Below are 6,429 nucleotides of genomic sequence, written 5' to 3'. Positions count from 1 at the left end.
TAAATGTGTTGGTTGAGAAGATTAATATTTCATGGAATATGATCATATGTGATGCGATTTTAATCTTGAGTGAGTTATGAACTCTTCCTACGGGAAACTTGTATTTGATTTGCATGGGTGAGAATGACTTTCACAACAGATTCAATATGTCTACCATTTTGTAAACTTGAACAATGAAAGCATGACATCTCATTGGTATGACTGAGTTTATAGTTAATCGTAAAAAAAATTGTTAATTAGAAATTCAGTAGTTCTTATAGTGAAAAATATATTTACAAGGGTAAAACAAACTTTTAATCTAAACTATAGTTACAAACAATTCGTGAAGAATCGATAATCGACTTGATTGTAGTGATTACATACATGAACACAACTTGTTTTACAGGGTACAAGAGTTCAACTACAGGTACATAGCTTATTCCTCGGTTGTAAGAGTGAAGATTATTCCCATAGACCAACACGAGTCATTCTAACATGTTTTATCCTAACTTACATGCATTCTAAGAAAATTTTGAAAATATCACCCAACATAAAATTGTTACAAGCAAAACACACTTACCATTGGAATGGAAAGTAACTTTTAATTTTTTTAAGCTTTTCTTAACATCCTATCCTCAAGATTATTTTCATCCGGACGTAGTATTGATTCATTCATTTACTCCTTTACTTGATGTCAGAATCTTTAATAGTTGTAATTTATACGACGATACATACTACTCTGGTCGAGGTAGTTAAGGTCATTCCATGAAAAGATTAGTTAATTCCATAGGGGTTTGAAGCTACCATAGTTGGCCTGCTTTCCAATGAAGATATAAAAAGTTATTGAGTCACAATATTTATCAAACAAAATGTGTATATAAATACAGGCTCTACAATGGCAAATGAGCAAACCAAGTATCCATTCAAGCACATAAAATTTAGTATATTACAACACTGATATTTTAGGAGATGGCGAACTTCTCTTCCTCCCTCTTTGTTCTTGTCCTGATTCTCTCATGTACGTATGGTTGTTTATATGGTTGTTTAGATGCCTTTATGTTTTGTGTTCTTAAACATTTAGTATACAACAGAAAACACGACACATAACTTATCTGAGTTTGTTCTATTTAAAAGTATAGGGTATCAGTGTCATACTTAATCGAACAAATATCATGTTCAAATCATTTAAACTAAAACCATCCATTTGCAAAAAAAAGGAAAAACAAATCCTCTAGGCAGAAAATCTACACAAATTCAAAGGTATCATAGGTATCTTTGTAGTATTTAACCTTTCTGAGCTATTTTTGAGGTTTTGATCTTTTAAGGCTATTTTTTCAATTTTGATTATCAGTGCTATTTTTTAAAATTCAAATTTTACCCTTCTTTATTAAAATACATAATTTTAATTTATTTCAATCTAATTCAAATCATCTTCAATTCTACCAGGACATTTATGATTATTAGAATCTCATTCTTATTTTTTAAATATATTTTAATATATTGATAATATTTTTCATATTCAAAGTATCGAACTTAATATACATGTTTACTCGTTTAATATATAGAATATATTAAATATTAATTTAAACATTTTTCAATTTTCTTTCAATAAAATTGATCGCCTATTATTCATATGAACAAGTAATGGAACCTAATTGTCCTATGAGTTATAAGTTCCAATGATATAAAATTAATTAATTAATTTTCATTTGTTAATTATAGGTCGTTTCACCATGAGTTAGAGTTGCATTATTATGCAATGTGAAATAAGTTGGGCTCATTGATGTAATCATTCTTGAGTTGTTCATAATTATTTATGGGTTAAAGTACGTATTAACCTTGTAATTTCATATATATCTTAAGTACTACCGATCATCTAATAAACAATTTTTTTATGATCCAATCATAAACTAAGCTCCTCTCGGACTGTGAGAGAGAGACTTCATTGTTTAAGTTTCAAAATCAACGCTTAAAGAAACTACTCATCTACATGCCCTATATATAAAGAAGTAAATTTTATCTTATGAGATTAAAATCCTAGCTCCTTATATTGTTAATGGTAGACTTATTAATTTAGGTATACAAGTCATCTCACTCATGCAAATTAAAAGGCAAACCCTTGCAGGTAGAAGTTCATATCTTGTTATGTAGATGATTAGGCACAAATGCATAGCAAACGTAACTAAATACTCGAAAGTAGTTAACAAAGGTTTCATGTCTCAAAATATCTCAAATGGTGAGATGAAACTTAACCTTAGTCGACGAAGCTTGTTGATCTCATGGACAGTAATTTGCATAACTTCAGCCATGTAAATGGGTGACATATCCCACGGGTAACATCCAAAGTAAGGTTAAAAGTAACCCAAAAAATTCAAAGAAAGAAATTAAAGCATTCGGGTAAGGACAAAGGTCTTAAGTAAGTCATTTCAATAACCTAACAAATAATATTAGGAATCAAGACCTTTCAAAAATGATAAAAAAATGAAATAGTAAGCGAAAGGGACGAAAATGTCATTTTTCTAATTTTTTTTTTTAAGGAAGTTCTCAGATTTTTGATTCATTGTTGAGAAGGAATTTCAAGTGCTCGAGAAGGGAAAATGAGAAAAAAAAACAAAAAAAAAAAAAAAAGTAAGTAATTTTTTAGAAAATTTTTGGATTTTTTAGAAAAATAACAATAAAATATTTAGAGAATAACAAAATACCAAAATACTCTTGAACTTCCAGATATTTAAGAAAATACTATCGATCAGAAAAGAGACAGTAAGCCTTGATCAAACAATCTTAGGATCTCCATTTTCAACCGTTAGATATTTACCAAATTTGAGTATATTCTAGAGGAGACACACTTCATCACATCCAATGTTCAGAATTAAAATTGGAGGTCGGATGCTCGCTGATGAGAGAAGATATTTCTAACGGAAAAATCATAAAACTCAATCTCCAAATTATGATGGTTCTTGAGATTTCAACGTGCGTTTAAGTTCCCTATAAAGTCTGAAGCACGGCCATTCATTTGAAATAAGAATCAAGCTAAGTCGAGCTATCGATCGTGAGATATAGCAGTTGAGTTTTTGGGTTTTCTACTCTTAGTTTTCTAACAAATTAGAGAGCAATTGTCCACCATTTTCCTTCAAATTTACTCCTATAGTTTCTAAACAAGATTAAGCACAACTTTTATGAAGGAACCGAGGGCAAAAAGAGCTTAGAACCCATTCCCCCAATACGGATCACCATTGAAGAAGTTCAAAGAAAGATTGAAAATTCAATCCGAGCATATATGCAAATTTATCGATTGAGACCAATCTCATTCAGTTTCTACACCTTCAAGGAACATTTTCATAGAAGGCTATGAAGGCTAACAAGTCTTGAAGTGTGCCTGTTAGTGAAAGAGGGATTTATTGAATGGTAGATGAGATGATTAAATTTTGAAGAGCAAGAATACTCTATATATACCCAGAGAATAGAAGGAGATATGTAGAAAATCTACCTAAAAATCTGCAGAAAATCCGTTAACAAACCAGTAAACAAATCAAAATAAAATCTAATCAAATAAAAAACTAAATTAAATAAAAAACTAGATCTAACTCCTAACGGAGATTTAATTAGATACTAACTGACAGCAATCTAAACAAATACGTGATCTTTAACACTCCTTGTTTAGATGCTGTGAACTCCAAGCTTTTTTCTGAACACCCATCTTGCTCCAATTATTTTTCTGTTTAGAGGACGATCAACCAACTCCCAGATTTTGTTTTTCTCGATCACCGAGAGCTCCTCCTCTGACAGGTGCATCATCAACCAAAGCATCTTGTCGTTCATCTTCAGACCCTTTTAGTCGTTTATCTTCAGACTCTTCTAACATGCAAACTTCAAATGGTGTGAGGACCTTCACATCTTTTGTTGAGATTCGACTTTGCAAGCACACAACAGTGTTTGCTGCTTTTCCCAAAAAACGTTTTGAAAGATACTTCTTATGAAGCATGCGTCTCGTCATCTCCATTATGAATCTATTCCTCCTTTTACTAACGTCATTCTGTTGAGGAGTGTATGGTGCTGTCAATTGATGTTCAATTCCAGCCTTTAAACAAAACCTGTTAAAAGTTTCTAAAGTGTACTCCTTGCTATTATCTGACTTTATAGTCTGAATCAAGCATGCACCTTCATTCTCAACTTTGGTTTTGAATTTCCAAAACCCACCCGCAACTTCTGACTTTTGCTTTAGCAACAATATCCAACACATTCTTGTTAGTTCATTAATAAAAGCAATGTAATAAAGATTACCATTTAGTGATGGTGTTCGCTGAGGACCACAAAGATCAGCATGAACCAGTTGCAGCTTTTCAGAGCCTCTCCATGCCTGTTTAGGAAAGGGTTGCCTATGTTGCTTCCCAAAATTACAAGCACGGTAAGAAGACATGTCATCATCAATGTCAGTGAGTTCTTCTACCAGCTTCTTTGACTGTATCTGAAGCAAACCTCGATGATAAAAGTGCCCAAGTCTTTTGTGCCAAGTCCCAGTGGCACCAGCTCTAGATATAAAGGCCGTCGGATTTAGAGCAAAGCTTTTTCCTTTCATTTTGACGTTGAACAAGTCTTTGCCACTAGCATCTTTGATCAAGCACTGCTTATTCTCAAACAACACTTCATAGCTTGTTATAGCTACTGTGCCTTTTCCCTTGACTTCCAAGTGTTCCCCATTGCCAATCCTCACTCTCTTATCTTCGGTGTCTCTTAATTCCTCAAAAGACTCCTTGTCATATGTCATGTGATTTGTGCACCCACTGTCAATCAACCAACTCTCGCTTGATTCTTTGCTTGAGGAAGAAGTGACCATAAACAATTGATCTTCTTCTTCTTCTTCTTCTCCTTGATCAACGACCTGTGCATCTACTTCTTTCACCAGATCTTTGGCTTTGCAGATCACAGCTTCATGTCCAAGTTGATTACATTTGGAGCAGAAGGCGTCAGGTCTTCTCCAACACTTGTATGGTGGATGACCTTTCTTCTCACAATGGCGGCAAGGTGAATAGGATTTTTTGAAACCTCCTCCTTTTGTCTTTTGATAATTGGCAGATGAATCTCCATACGTCAATTGATTTTTGAAATTTTTGTTGTTTTTATACCTGCGGCTGTCTTGATGCTTAACAAGTAAGACATCTTCAATCACCCCTTCTTGTCTCATAGACTTCCTTTGCTCTTGCGCTTGTAAAGCATTTAAGAGCTCTGTAAGAGAAATCTTTGACAAGTCTTTAGTGTTCTCCAGACTAGTAATGGTGGCTTTAAACTTCTCTGGAAGAGTGACTAGCAGCTTTTCAACTATCCTGGAATCATTTAATACAGAACCAAGCAATCTCACATTGTTGGCGATGCTGAGAAGTCTGTCAGAGTACTCTTTTACTGACTCTGACTCCTTCATCTTCTGCAACTCGAAATCCCTGATCAAATTCAGGACTTTCATTCCACGAATCCTCTCATCTTCTTCATATTCAGCCTTGAGATAATCCCAGATTTCTTTTGCTGTTTTGAGGGACATTATTCGCATGAAGATCATTTCAGATACAGCGGCAAATAGGCAAGCTTTTGCCTTTGATTTCCTTGTCTTCTTTTCCTTCTGTAATTTGATTTGTGCTACAGTAGGATTTGCTGGAAGCGGAGGGACCTCGTAATCCTCTTCTATTACTTCCCAAAGATCCAAGGTGTAACGCCCGCTCATCGCCAACGCGATTAACAGGAGTTACTATCGACAATATTAAGAGACTCTGATACCCAATCATAAAATTAAAAATATTTCTGAAAACATCCAGTAAAGTATTTCTATAAAAGAAAAACAGTACTTTACAAAAAACTTAAAACGACTAAGGTAAATTCTTGACAACGGAAACATAATTACAGAACAGACCCAGACATGGATTCCCAGTAGTCTCTAGCCCGCTGGTCTCGTCCTCGGCTGACCTGCAGCATCTACATCTGGAAAGAAAAGTTATAATAATTCTGATGAGTAATTAGATTACTCAGTAAGTAGCTAGTTTATCATTCACAGGTTCATAACTAATCTTTCCAGGTGTTTTTACGTTTTATTCATCACTGACTCCTAGTTCTCTTACTAGGGTCATCTGTTCGTTAATGAGGTATCTCAGCTACCTCCAGCTAGGTTACTGACTCTCTCTCGATATGCTTATCTAGAATTTTCGGACTCGTATGTAAGACTCGCTCTCGGTCAAATACGGCCCGTCTACTAATTGCTCTGGTGGCCTGTTTATCTCATATACCAACGGTCAGGAGTACTCCTGCTCCCTGACTTAGCACACAGCGCGTTGGCCAGGAACTCCGCGGGAATTAGTAGACTATCATACTCATATAAATAAGCCATAGCTCATCCACCAATAAGCATATCTAGAGTCATAACCTTTCCATTAACATGCATAACATACTCACAGTTACTGCATGCTT

At 34.4% G+C, this 6,429-nt stretch overlaps 1 long non-coding RNA gene across 1 annotated transcript in view; it reads left to right on the top strand.

The window, feature by feature from the left end:
• The first annotated feature begins 5,463 nt into the window (after nt 1-5,463).
• Nucleotides 5,464-6,429, top strand: part of LOC111436601 — a 2,106-nt gene continuing 1,140 nt past the window's right edge. The window contains exon 1 of the long non-coding RNA XR_002709280.1: nt 5,464-5,675. This is a non-coding gene — a long non-coding RNA (uncharacterized LOC111436601). The remainder of the gene's footprint in view (nt 5,676-6,429) is intronic.

Source organism: Cucurbita moschata, unplaced genomic scaffold (genome assembly GCF_002738365.1).
Source record: "Cucurbita moschata cultivar Rifu unplaced genomic scaffold, Cmos_1.0 Cmo_Scf00056, whole genome shotgun sequence".
Taxonomy (NCBI): domain Eukaryota; kingdom Viridiplantae; phylum Streptophyta; class Magnoliopsida; order Cucurbitales; family Cucurbitaceae; genus Cucurbita; species Cucurbita moschata.
This window is presented reverse-complemented; position numbering and strand designations above follow the sequence as displayed.